The sequence below is a fragment of the Anolis carolinensis genome, chromosome 1 (assembly GCF_035594765.1).
Source record: "Anolis carolinensis isolate JA03-04 chromosome 1, rAnoCar3.1.pri, whole genome shotgun sequence".
In the NCBI taxonomy this organism is placed as follows: Eukaryota; Metazoa; Chordata; class Lepidosauria; order Squamata; family Dactyloidae; genus Anolis; species Anolis carolinensis.
In genome coordinates this window covers 113264951-113279765 of record NC_085841.1, presented here as the reverse complement: position 1 = coordinate 113279765, position 14815 = coordinate 113264951, and positions in this window count along the sequence as shown.

The window sequence follows — 14815 nt, the reverse complement described above, 5'->3', positions numbered from 1 at the left end:
AAAACATCATGTTAGACAACAAATTTGGCAGAAAAAGTAGTTCAATACGCAGTAATGCTATGTACTAATTACTGTATTTATGAATTTAGCACCAAAATATCACAATATATTGAAAACATTGACTACAAAAATGTGTTGGATAATCCAGAACGTTAGATAAGCGAGTGTTGGATAAGTGAGACTCTACTGTAATTACTACATAGCATTACTGCGCATGAAACTACTTTTTCTGTCAAATTTGTTGTATAATATGATGTTTTGGTGCTTAATTTGTATAATGATTACCTAATTTGATGTTTAATCGGCTTTTCCTGAATCCCTTCTTGTTATCCAACATATTCACTTATCCTGCCAGCCTGTTTATGTTGGATAAGTGAGACTCTACTGTATATTTATAATCTTATATTATCTGCTTAGAACTGGATTATATGTGGCCCCTTCTTCACAGCTGTATAAAATGCACACTGAAGTGGATTATATGGTAGTGTGGAGTCAAGATAATCCAGTGCAAAGCAGATAATATAAGATTATAAATGGGTTATATAACTGTGTGGAAGGGCCTTGCGTCTACACTGCCATATAATCCAGTGCAAATTAGATAATCTGTGGAAGAGGCCTAAATCTGCCTGTTCCCTAACTGAACCCTGGCTGTCCCTTGGCTGAGTTGGTTGCTAGGAGACCAAGTGGGCAGAGATTAGCCCTCTAAACTGGCAGCAATTGGATAAAAACAATTATTGCTCTCCCTCTAATTAGGACTTTATTTTTCTTTTCTTTTTGTTGTATCAACCTAGAGGCGTGAATGATGGGTTGTGTTGTCAAATTTCGAGGTTGGGGGCCCTGTAGTTTTGTTGTTTTGGGGGTCGCCGTAATGCCATCACTCATTTATATATATAGATAGAGCGCTTCCAAATAGCACTCAATCACGGGGCAAAAAAAAATAAAAAATCCCAGGACTTCAGAAGAGGTCCACATACAGGCCTTTTAGTCCTGGGATTTCTGCCTCCATTGTCCAGACTTGCTGCGTTGTTCCGAGATTTAGAGGCTCCCAAGATGGCTGCCATGGGACTTCCGCCAGAAATCTCGGCAGTTTTTTTTTTAAAAAGCCCTTGGATGCAGATATACCAATATGTGGATCTCTGCAAAAGTTCTGTTTTTTGTCCTGGCCAGAAAAAATCATGCCCTTCAAACATTTCATGAAGTATCTGCCACACAAATAAACCTCATGGGGTAGGACCACTGTTGCCCAAGTCAGATTTAAAGTTAGTATTGGCAAGAATTTATGTTGAAGTTCTGAATCTGTATATATTTTGGGACAATTGGTATATCAGGAACCCTGTAGGTTCCTGGGCTAGTCTTGTATTTTCCAGGAAGCTTGAAGGGAATTTACTTTGGGGTTTAATTTGGTTTCTGAACCTTGTAAAATGAGTACCTAACACCAATCTCTTTGTATCTTCTCTAGTCACTTTAGCCAACATTCAAGGAGAAGAAACAGCAAGTGAAGAGCCATAGGCATTTGCCTTCTGCCTCTGAAATCACAGCTGGCTTCACAACTCTTCTCTGTTCCCCCGCTGCCTCCTATGCCACAGAGCAGGTGAGAATGCCAGAATCAATCTGTAATTATAGGGAAATTTACACTTTCCTTGGGAGTTAATATACTTCATTCTAGGCAGTTTTATAGTAGCCAGCAAGGCTTAAACTGAAGCTGATGATTGTAACAATAAAATAATAGTATTTTTTTCTATTATGGAAATATGGCTTTTAACAAAATTGTATTAAGAGAAAGGACTGCTCTAGGGCCTGGTACAGAAGGTGCTTAAAGAGCCATTATCAGCTGAATCCTGGTGAAGTGTCAGGTTCATTTACTGTTTGAGCTGTATAAATTCCAGGATATGTCTCCTTTGTAGTATTGTTCACACTTCTGCACACAAAGTTAGTGAATTATGATTTCATTTTATGCTCTTAAGAGGCATAGTTGGTTTAAACAATGACAATTTAACAGGCAAAAGCTTCCTAAATATATTTAAACAGAGGGATTTGGCATGCTGGATATAAAGGTCTAAATCAGAGAGAAAAAACTTGTAGCCATTTAGATCAGAGTCTTCCAAATGGTATGTGGCAAAAACACAAGAAACCCCTGAGTCTACGTGAAATAAGCAACAAATTTTTCTTTAAGGGCTTGATTCAACTTCCGTTTTGCTTGTAAATGATGTGTATCTTAAAAAGTGTATCACCAACATGCAATGTTTTGAAACCTCTGCTTTAGATGTTGCTGTGCTGCATATTCCATCAGCCTTAGCCAATGTTGTCAAGAGTGAAGAATAATGGAAATTCCACTCCAGCAACATCTCACTTGCCACGTTTCTCATTTCTGATCTAAATTCTGCTTCTAGTCTCAATTAGAGTATTGTTCATTTACTTACTTTTAGTTGAATGTATACATGAGCTTTCTCCCAGGATGGGATCCAAGAAAAGTTACAATAATTTTAAAACAAGATGTTAGAAACTTATTATGATTCTAATGTAAACCAACTGTCTATGGGGGAAAAAAAGATAACATCTTGTTCTAGTGCAGGAAGATAAAAATTCTGCATGTTATCTTTTCAGGTGAAAAGTCTGTGTCTGACAGATACACAACTTCATCCCTCTCTGTATTTTAATGCAGCAAAGCAATAGTATATATATATAAAAAAACACACAAAACCTTTCCCAAGCCATCTTCTCATAAAATGTGACCCCATCATTTGAAAGAGCAGTAAACATATCTGTAATGCAAGGCTTCGAAGGCAGGGGGGTGGGGCAGGAAACAAAAGGTATTGTAACAGACATTTTCCTTTGGTAGAAGTTCAACCATTACTAGGGAACTCTAGTACTCCCTACAATGATCTATCATGTGTCTCATTATGCTTGCCTAGGGTGCTTCCAGACAGCGCCAAAATGTGGGATTAATATGCGGGATAAACAAACCCGGTACCTTAGAGCAGGTTCCCATACAGACTTGTAGGTCCCAGGCTTTCTTCCCTCACTGTCCTCACAGTCCTTCTCTGTCTTGGGATAAAATAGAGGGCGGACAAAGTATTATTTTTTAAAAATCACTAAATTATGCACTGATGCTTATATACACACATGAAAATATCCTAATACAAATATGGAGAGATACCTATGTGTACATATATGCATCAACGCATAATGACTGGATCTTTTTTTAAAAAATGCTGGCGGATTTCCCTCTTTCCCCAGTTGCTTAATTAATATTATAAAGTTTAAAATAAACTCTTTCAGAGGCCTCTAATGGCTATCCTCTTCTCCTCTCTTGAAATGTTAGGGATTCCTCTTCTTCAGAAGAGGAAGGTGAGCAGGAAAGTGTTCATGAATCAGAGGGGGAGTTGGAATCTGAGGAGGAGATTTTGTAACTACTGTACTCTCATTTCAGGAAAGGTGCAGAAATGTCGTTCAGCTAGAATAGCTGCCAGAAATGCAGCTGAGTAATTAGGAACCACCCTAGCAGCTGTGGGGAACTCAGGGCTATAAATCAGAAGCAGGTGCAGTCAACTTTTGCTGGTAACAAACTGACTCTAATGCCTAAGCCTTCACTCCCCTTGTGCCTGCTTCGAGTCTGCATCTGGGAAACTGCTCCTAAGGATTTATTGCTGTTTCTTTGTCTGAAGTAAGACTGCTACTTGATTTGGGAATTGATCAGAGACTTAAGAACTGTGTTTGCCCTAAGACTTCTTTGCTTTCTTTGGCATTATACCTCTGTGATGTTCTTTATGTTTTGCGGAAGTAAAGCAGGTTCCATTTACTTACCACATTGTTTTAAGGCTGTTCTTGAAAGACAAAACAGGATAAACCCAGCTGGAAATCAGCTGTGTCTCTGTGGGAGCTTGAAAAACTGATCATCTGTTTCAGGCTTTTCCAAACCAGCATGGGTGGGAAACAGTCTTCACAGGGGGTAAAGAGGGAAATCTCTAAATTTACATGATTGCAGGGCCACACAATCATGGGAAAAACACGTTTTTCACCCAGAACTTGGATAAAGGAAGACCTTTATCCCAGAATTGACTGCTGTGATTGAGTGCGTATTTATCACAAACATCATCTGGCCATCCCATTTAACACGTTCTCTCCTGAATTATAGGTACTGTGTGGAAGCACCCCTAGAGATTTATCCATCTGAACAAGATCTATGGTCAATTTGGTACATGGAAGATGGAGAGGAGGAGAAAGTTGTTGAACTTACGACAGCACTACAATTGAGTCAGGAATTATGGCTGCTGAAGTCCAAAATTCCTGCAAGACTAAAGCTTGGAAAGCATTGCTTAAAGCCTTAACCTGACATGTATCCTGGGCATAAACACTGATTGCACTTATGAACTGATTCTGTCATTTCTGGAGAATTTTTTTTTTTTGTAAAATGGTCCCTTCTCAAACAATGATTTTTCTATGCCAATTGATTTCACTTGTTTTTCAGCGTGTTTACTGGGAAGAAAGTTATTCATTCATTTGTTCATTAATTCAATTTCTGAATTACAAAGCACAAGTAAGCACATGAAAATCAATAATCCATATAACAAATTAAACAAGTCAATATAAACCATAATTAAGATAACACTTTAATACAAATGCAAGTATTCAAGCATAATATGGAAGCAGCACAATATTAAAAATGGTAATCCACAATAGACAGAATACCCACTACCCATATTCTTAAAGAGTTGAAGTAAACAGACTCAGTAATGGCAGTTTTATATGTTCAAAATTTATAGAGTTGGGGGGCGGGGGCGGGGAACCACGCACACCATGTGTAGCAAGCAACTTTAGATACAATTAACACTGAAATAGGAATGGACAGGTAATGATTAACCCTTCCCTTCTTAGTTGCATATACACTGTGATTCTCCAGAAACAGGTTCATGGATACCTTTTCCACAGGGAATCTAGAGCCATAATTTTAAGAAGAATTCTAAGACTGTGAGTTATATTGTAGCAGAAGGAGTTTTAGAGGGAAAAACAGGATTAAGTAAGTTTCACTTTCAAGTCACTTACCCTTGGGTCTTGTTTGCAATGTAACATGTAGATTTTCTCTGCATGTATCTCAGTAATATCCAAGAATATATGTTAAATCAAGGAATTCTGACTATCAGGCAATTTTTGCAAATACTTTTTTGTTTTGTTTTCCATCTTCAAGTCTTTTCCGATTTATGGCAATCCTAAAGTGAGTCTATCACATGGTTTTCTTGACCAGATTTAGGCAGAGGGAGCTTTTTGTTGATGATGTTGTTATATTCATTTATATACTTCTTTTCCCATAGGACTGGGACTCTCAAAGGAAGACAAAGGAAGTCTTTGCCTTCCTTTGATGCTGAGAGAGAGTGGGACTTGCTTGAGGTCACCCAGTGGGCTTCCATGGCTGAGTGGAAATTTGTTCCCTGCTGTCCAGAGTCATAGTCCAATGCTTTTAAAAATGTGAACTAGCAGTGCCCTAGAATAGTGTAGGCTTAAACCAGTACACCTTACAAATGTGAACCAGCAGTGCCCTAGAATAGCGTAGGCTTTGGGGCAACTACACATGGCTATCCCACTTATGGGATTATGTTATAGCAATATGTTTTAATATATGCAACTTATTGTATGTATTTTATGGTGATGTGTTTTAACTGTGTTATGTCTCGCCTCAACCCATGAGGAGGGGCGGGTAACAAATAATATTTATTATTAGTATTATTCTCTTATATTAGAAATCTGGTTGCTACTCACTCAAACACGTTTGTTTTTCAGGTACCACTTTAAAACACATCTCTGTATGCAAACATTTTATGAATAATAACAATGACCAATTTCTCTTTGGTGCTTTTAACAATGTTTTGTAATTTAGCTAAAGTTAGCTGCCTTACATGAGATTTTAGCTATTTTAGTTAATTTGTGTTTTTGAACCCATGTTTTCTATAAATTGAGAGTTTGACCTCTTATAAAGTAGGGTGGGATATAAATAAAAAAGCATAAATTATTGCTCTGCTGGTCAGATGCCACAGCTATGACACCACTTTGAATAACATTGCAAGTCAAGGTGGTGATCTATGATCGATGAACCAGTGCTGGCCTATGAGTTTTGGCTGATGACCTTTGGTGAGTTTCCAAGAAAAAAAGAAATAATTACAGCCAGTGTGTACAAATACAGTATCAATCCCTAGAACACTGGCAGGAGTTCCGTTCAGTCTTCCCTTATGAAAGCATTTGCTGATCCAGAATACAGCTGAGAAATCCAGAATTTTAGTGTAGCTGTCATTGGGAAGCAATAACATATCTACTTTTTAAAAACTTGCATCAAAAAACTGACAAATACAAATAAGATCTATCATTATTATATCCATTATATTCTAGATGTGGCGTTAGACTCCAAATCGTGTATGTCATATGTCAGGTATTTATTGTGCTAACATTCTCCTATTGATAGGGGGACAGGGAAAGTTTAGAGATAAAGGGCTTGTCAAACTGGTCCAAAATTCCAGTTTCAACCAGAAGCTGAATCTGGGCACCCAAATAACATCTAGTGACTTCTGTTTCATCATCCAGGGTAAATCTGATTAACACAGATTTGCCCAATGTTATGAAAAGGCAGGGGCTGCTTCAGAATTTCTCTGAAACTCTGGAGCAGCCCCACACTTCAATTTTAGTGTGGATCGATGGACTGGCTCTAATCCAAACTGGTTTTCAATCCCCACTGGCCAGCACTGCCATCCTCCTCCCGTTGCCTCCCTCCTCCCTGGTCATTCAGTCACCTTTGCTGATGTCAGCAATGGTGCCTGGTGATGGCCACGTGCTCTTTAAAGCTCCATTTTTGTCCCCATTATTGGACGTGGTGATGGAACATCCAAGGTAAGGTAAAGCATCCAGGAAGGCCAAACTGGCCTTGGATGCTTTGGACTCCCCCCCAGCATTGCTGTGGGATGGAGATGGACAATGTGTTGCTATTCCAGACCAGCACATGCACTCAAAAAGGGCACAAAGGGTTTTGGGGAAGGGGGGCTTATAATAATCTAGCTGATAATTTGGTTAGTGTTGTTTATTAGTCACTTTACTTCTGGAGTGACTGGAATCCTGTTCATTATTTTCAGTTGGAGTAGACCCATTGTATCAATTGTTGAATGTTGAGTCAAGACACAAGTTTATTCAACTGATTATGTGACTCTGTTCTATTCTGGACTAACAATTCTGTCTTTAAAATGCACATGTAGAAGTTGTTGCCATGACTACTCTACTCCATCTGTTTATTTCTGTGTTTTGGACACTAGCAAACCATAAGCTACTTCCCACCATTACCTAGCCTATTCATTGGTTGGTTATTGCTTTGGTTTCCATGAAGTGTCCTATTCAGATTGGAAATGAACTGATCCAGAGTAGAACAAATGACCATGTCATCTTTGTGTTTTGGGCAATGCCTAAAATAGGGTTGGGCAACTGCACCAGTAGACTAGGACTAAACTTACCACTCCCTGGTTGGCAGTACAGATTCTTGCAGACCAACTTGGACGTGATATGACATTTCAGCATCAGTTGAGAATCTGGAAGTATGGGTAGCCCTAAAACATATCAGGGGTAGAATAAATCTCAAAGAACTGCAAACCCTCTCCAACTGCCTGTGGTTTGAATGTAAATCAGAGTAATAGCAAGACATCTTGGGGAACCTAGGGAGTCAAGATACTCTTATCACAGATTTAGTACCCTATTTAAATGGAAAATATTGGAGTATAATGCAACACACAAGACAGAATGTGCCATCTGGTATAGTGTAGCCTTGAAGAATTCCCATATGCTTCCCCGTCTTCTCCACCTAACAAAGGCATCCCATGTGTTCGCAATACGCTGGAATTAACTTTGAGTTCTTCCCTGTCTCTTTCTTCCCTTTCTCTTTAATTTAAAAGAAGCTTCAGAAATCAAAATAAGATGAAGAGGGGAAATGAATACTATAATGTATGAGCTTGGAAGAAATAAATATCAAGTAGCTTGAATCTATAATTTCACACCAGGGTAGGTTTATTGTATTTGGGTTTTTCTTTCCAAAGCCTTATCTTCACTTAAATGCACTAACTATTCTATGGCTGGTTAAAACCCAGTTTTGCTGTCGCAGATGGTGTCAGCTGTGATAAGACCTCCTGGAATAGAGATCAATAAAGCTTACTTTAATAGCCCTTTTTTGCTACCCCACAACCTCAAAAATTATTTTGTACCACAATGATCACTACTGGGTGGGAAATAAAGGGATGTTGAAATCTATCAAAGTTTTCTTAGGAAGGCAGGATTAGTTCAGAATGAAACAGCATGATAGTTAAAAGTTTGCTATCAGTGCAAGGCTGTTGGGGAGAAAAAGACCATGATACGGTTGTGGGTGTCTATCTCCCCCCACCTCCGGTTTTCATTTCAGGGGCAACAGACCTTGCTTTTTTTTAATGAGGAAACAAAAAGAAGAAGGAAAATAGCTGCACAGCATTTTTAAGAGTCTGTGGGCATTCGATACGGAATGAAACTAGTAATTTAACAGAGGTTTTCTCCTTGGGAGCCTTGCAGCTATGTACTGAGACTAGAAATGCTTCTTGCTTTAAAAAATAAAATATCTGGCAATATTTTAAAGTGGCAGTAACTCAAAGGCACCTTTGCCAGCTACAAATGTCAGAAATCTTCACAAGTATGCAAGGCAGCATTCACACCAGGTCTTTGGTTAATGCCTTCCTTAGCCCTGATCCTTGCAAAGGCAAAGTAGACTTTACATGGGCATGGACCATATTTTAAAATAGAGTCTGTGTCGTTTCCTAATTAACTGTATGAGGAAAGATTCCAAGTTCAGCTTCATTTGGTGAGAGGGTCACATACCACCTATAAGTCTCATCCCTTTACTTTTGTCCAGCAGAATTTTCCTCCCAATGACTGAATATTATTTTGAGGATCAAAGCTCCATCAAGAGGGTGGAAAATTACTGAAGTATTTCAAAGATTTTCAGTCCATGCTATGTTTTAAGCAACTTCACACAAATTTGTATGATATGAGTACATTTTTAATACAAAGCATAATGGTTTGGGAAACATGGTACTCTGAGAATGCAGAGTATATAGATTTATTTTCAAATGCTTTATCAAATCTGTAGTGGATCCTGTTTGCAGGACAAGAACTGATGGAATGAATGTAAGGGACATTTATTCCTGCTGCAAAGGGCATTATCATACGAAGCTGCCAGTCTGCAAATAATTTGTGTGCATTATCTGGGATTTAAAAGCAATTACAAAGCATAAAACATATGGAATACCTCCTTGAGGATCACCTTAGAAATCCAGAAAACAAACAGCACCTTGATGGTAAATATTCTATTCACTTCTATGATTCTAACCATTTGCATATATATCTTGGCTGCCTGGTCCAAAAGGGTATTACTCAAAATGTCTAAGGAAAAGGTCTTTTACCCCCTCATATTTTACTACAGTAAAGCTTTCTGGGGATAAGCCAGTGACTACACATTCTGAAAAATAATTTGTGCAATGGTTGAGATGTATATCTATAAAGGTATTCTGTTAAGTATGATATACATCTCAGGTCTGGACCAATCATACCATTGGGCAAAGTGAGACAGCAACTAAGGCAGGAATAAATAATAATAATAATAATAATAATAATAATAATAATAATAATAATAATAGCTTTATTCTTATATCCCACCAACATCTCCCTGAAGGGGCTCGGGGCAGCTCACACGGGGATGAGCCCAGCAAAACATAGGTTAAAAACAAAGTACATGAATTAAAACAATATAAATTAAATAAATATACAACAGCATAAAACACATAAAACACAGCAATTACTTTAAAACCTGACTGCAAGTACAGCATATGCGGAGGGTGACTAGTAGGGTTTGTGGGAAGTACCGGGACAGTCAAGGATAGGGGCAAGAGAAGCAATCTCATCAAGACACTGGAAATCCAAAAAGATGAGGAGTGGAGATAAAGCACAATGAGAATTTGTAAATAACTGCCTAACTGGCGGGACTATTCATTGAAATGCGCACCGTAACATCCATGTTTTTAAATCCTTCTGGAAAATGGACAGCGAAGGTGCGAGTCTAATCTCCCTGGGGAGAGAGTTCCAGTGTTGAGGGGCCACCACCAAGAAGAGCCTCTCCCTCGTCCACACCAACTGCGCTTGGGACGGAGGTGGGAGCAAGAGAAGGGCCTCCCCAGAAGATCTTAAGGCCCACATGGGTTCATAGGGGAGGAGGTGATCATGGAGATAAGCAGGTCCTGAACCATTTAGGACTTTATAGGTAATGACCTGCACCTTGAATTGGGCCCAGAAACTTATCAGTAGTCAGTGGAGCTGCTTAAACAGGAGGGTTGACCGCTCTCTGTAGCTAGTCCAGTTCTTAATCTGGCTGCTGATCTTTGTACCAACTGTAGTTTCCGAGCTGTCTTTAAAGGCAGCCCCCACGTAGAGCGCATTGCAGTAATCCAGTCTAGAGGTAACTAAGGCGTGGACCACCGTGGCCATGTCAAACTTCATGAGGTATGGTGGCAGCTGGCGCACAAGCTTTATCTGTGCAAAAGCCACTGCCAACACCTGGACATCAGGAGGACCCCCAGACTGCAGACCTGTGTCTTTAGGGGGAGTGAGACCCCGTCAAGCACAGGTTGCCACCCTATGCCCTGATCGGCTACACGACTGACCTGGAGGACCTCTGTCTTGTCAGGAAGATAGGCAAAGGCTCAGCTGGATTTGAGATCATGTTGCTCCCCTGCATCAGTTAATTTAAATAAAAAAATAGATTTAACCCAATCTTCTGTGTCTGGTCTTGCTATTCATTGGTTAGTCATCAAATATGTATGTGAGGACAGGGAAAGAATAGTGTGCTTGTCTATCTCAGAGTATGTGATATCTTATGTTCTAAAAGAGCATGGAATGCATCAATTTTTTAAAAAACAGTCATGTTTTCCTTCAACTATATGCATTTAACTAATCCTATTTTATAGACCATATATACTCGAAGATAAGCCAAGTTTTTCAGCCTTTATTTTTGAGCTGAAAAAACCTCCCTCAGCTTATAATCGGGTCAAGGTCAAGCCAGGCAGCGGAGCCTGGAGGCCTTTTCCAAAACCTCCCTTCTCCACTTCTCCTCCCAGGCTGGAGTTATCTTATTTTTTTAAGAGAGAGAGAGACAAGGGAATGTTTTCAAAAGCGAAAGGAGAGTGAATGAGAGCCTCTTGCAAGCCAGGAAGAAAAACAATTGCATGGCTGTAAGGGGAAGAAAAAGAGAGACTCTTGCAAATTTGCAGGATTTATTATTATTATTACTATTATTGCAAGAACGTTTGAGTCAATAGGGAGGGAAGGAGGGAAAGAAGAGCAACAGAAGGTGTGTATTTCTTTTTATTCCTAAGGAAACAAAAATGGGGTGAGGTTTTTGGGAGAGGAAGGGAAGTTTTAAAAAGCCTTTTCTGGCTTTTAGAGTTTGAAAAGGGATAAATAAAAGAGGTGGGAAAGGGGAGGAGAAAAGAGGCCAAAGTAGTTTTTAGGAGGGCTTTGCTTGCATTTCTTCCTTGGGCAAATGCATGCCCAAAGCTTGTAAATAATATATAAATTTCCCCCTACAAATACATTAATTTAACATATAAATTTTCCCCTAATATGTTTGCAAGCCTCTGCAAGTCCTATAAAGATGTAATTCTCTATATATAGAGCAATGTCTAGATAGATAGATATTAATATAGATATAGGCCTTTTAAATATGCACACACACACAGATGTCTAGATAGATGTAAACATAGATAAATGGGAAGGGATTGCAGAAGGGAAATGCACAGAGGATTTGCAAACTTTTCAGGGGGGACATGCAAATGTGAAATTAGTATATATAACTATAGAGCTATATATAGCTCTGCATTGATTATATAGGCATTGAATGTTTGCCTGTTACTATGTTGGAAGCCGGCCTGAGTCCCCATGAGGAGATAGATAGAGCAGGATACAAAGGAAGTTGTTGTTATTGTTGATGATGATGATCATGATGATGATTATTATAAAGTTATTGGTGATACCACATTGTTTTTGTTGACCCTACTTATGCACTTACTGTTTTTCTTTGAAATACGGTAAATATTAAAAAAAACATTTATCCCACTTATGCCTCAGCTAATGTAATTTTATTGGTATCTATTTTTATTTTGAAATTTACCAGTAGCTGCTGCATTTCTCACCTTCAGCTTATATTCAAGTCAATAAGTTTTCCCAGTTTTTTGTGGTAATATTAGGTGCCTCGGCTTATATTCGGGTCGGCTTATACTCGAGTATATATGGTACCTCCTATAACTGAATGTGTTGTCCACCCCCCCCCCCCTTTACCATCCTAACAACAATCCTTTTTTTTATCAAGTCTTTTTTATTAAGTTTTGACATATTAGTGTACATATATACATAAAGATTGTGCACACAGATATACTAGGGAAAGGAAAACCTACAAGGAGAAAAGAAGAAAAGAGAGAAAAAGAAAAAAAAGGGAGAAAAAAAAGAGAAAGAAAAAAGAAAAAAAACCCAACAAGAATAACAAATACATTGAATCACAAAACAAGTTTAAAATATCGGTGGTTTGACTTCCACATCTCTGGCGAAATGGGTCTATCTTTCTCTAATGGTTGGTTATTTCATCTGTGGCCACACTCGTTTCTTCCTTCTCAGTTTCTGCTGTTCATTCTCTTCTTCCTCCTTTCGGTGGGGGTTTCAGTCTATTCTTACTTCAGATATAGTGTTCAGTTTTTACATTGAACTTGAATAGTTCAATTCCCTATTACGTATTTTTAAATTCCAGGTATTTTTCTATCTGTTGCCAATTTGTCTCTTTTCTTGGCCTGCCCTGAGTTTTTGCTATAATGTAAGTTAATCTGTCCATATTTTTTATTTCGGCAACTTTAATAAGCCAGTCTTCTTTCTTGGGAGTTTCTTTTTGTTTCCAAAGTCTGGCATAGGTCATTCTTGCAGCGGTAGTTAAATACGTCATTAGTTTCTCTTCATTCTGATCTTGAGATTCTGTAAAGATTCCTAATAGATACAGTTCTGGGAGCTTTTTTAATTTTCTATTTAACATTTTTTGTATTATCTCGTGTACCCTAGTCCAATACTCTTTAGCTTTTTTACATTCCCACCATATGTGGTGGAATGTCCCTTCTTTTTTATCGCATTTCCAGCATTTGTAATTATTAGTTTTATTAATCATTCCTAGTTTTTTAGGGGTGATGTACCACCTATAGAACATCTTCATCCAGTTCTCCTTTAATTGATACGCATATGTGAATTTTAATTTCCTGCCCCAACAAGCCTCCCATTCCTCCATTAGGATGGGCCTTCCTATATCTTTGGACCATTTAGTCATATTACTTTTCACTAGTTCCATCTCTGTGTTCCATTCTAATAGAATTTTATATATTTTTGAAATTAGTCGGCCTTCTGAAAATAATATTTTATCCCATAGATTGTTTTTCCCCATGAAGCCCTTTACTTTATCTTTTTTGTAATATTCCCTTAGTTGGCCGAATTGTAACCATGTGATGTTAAGTTGTTCTTCTTTTAGTTCTTGCTGAGATTTTAGTATAGGCTCCTGTCCTTGCCACTTTATTAAATCTACATATTTTGGCCATTGTGACCATCCTAAAAGTCTCCTTTGGACTGCCTCCATGGGCGAAATCCAAGTCGGAGTTTTACTATACATTCTTAATTTATACTTATTCCAGGTTTTTATCAGGGCTGCTCAATTCTAGTTTTATCGTACCATAGATATGAGTGCCAGCCGGCCCGTAAGTCGAATCCTTCTAACGTCAAAATTTTCCTATTTTTTAACTGAATCCAATCTTTTATCCAAATTAGGTTACTGGCTTCATAGTATGTTTTTAAGTCCGGCATAGCTAATCCACCCCTTTTTTTATCATCTATTAAGTTTATCCTTTTTATTCTGGGTTTCTTCCCCTGCCATATAAATTTGCTCAGGTCTTTATTCCATGCTATAAAGTTTTTCTGGGATCTTAATATGGGCAAACATTGAAACAAGAACAACATTTTCGGGAGGATAGTCATTTTCACTGCTGAGATTCTGCCCCAAAGGGAGAGTTTTAAATTTTTCCAAACCTCTAAATCCTTTTTTATGTTTTTCCAAATTTTTTCGTAATTATTTTTTAATAACTGGGAATTTTTTGGGGAAATATTTATGCCTAAATACTTTATTTTGGTAGTTATTTCTATGCCTAATTTCTTTGAAATTAACACTTGTTTTTTCTTATTTATATTCTTTGTGAGGGCTTTTGTTTTATTTATGTTAATTTTAAAGCCAGCGATTTCACCATACTCTTTAATGGACGCAATCCATTTTTCCCCTTTGTTAATCGGGTCTTCAATAAAACATATCAGATCATCTGCATAAGCCTGTACCTTATATTGTATTCCTTGGATCTTTGTTCCCTGTAGATCTTTATTGCTTCTAATATTAGTTAGTAAGGTTTCTAGGGTCATAATAAAGATTAAGGGTGAGAGAGGGCATCCCTGGCGGGTTCCTTTTTCAATTTCTAGGGTTTCTGTTTCTCTTCCATTAACCATAATCTTTGCTTTTTGCTTCTGGTATATTGCCTCTATTGAGTTTTGGAAGTAAAATCCCATATCGAGTTCCTGAATTAACAATTTGAAGTAATCCCAATTGACCCTATCAAATGCCTTCTCAGCGTCAATTGCCAAGAATAAGATTTCAGTTTGGCTGTGGGTTTCATAGTATTCTAATAAATCTATTACTAGTCTTATGTTG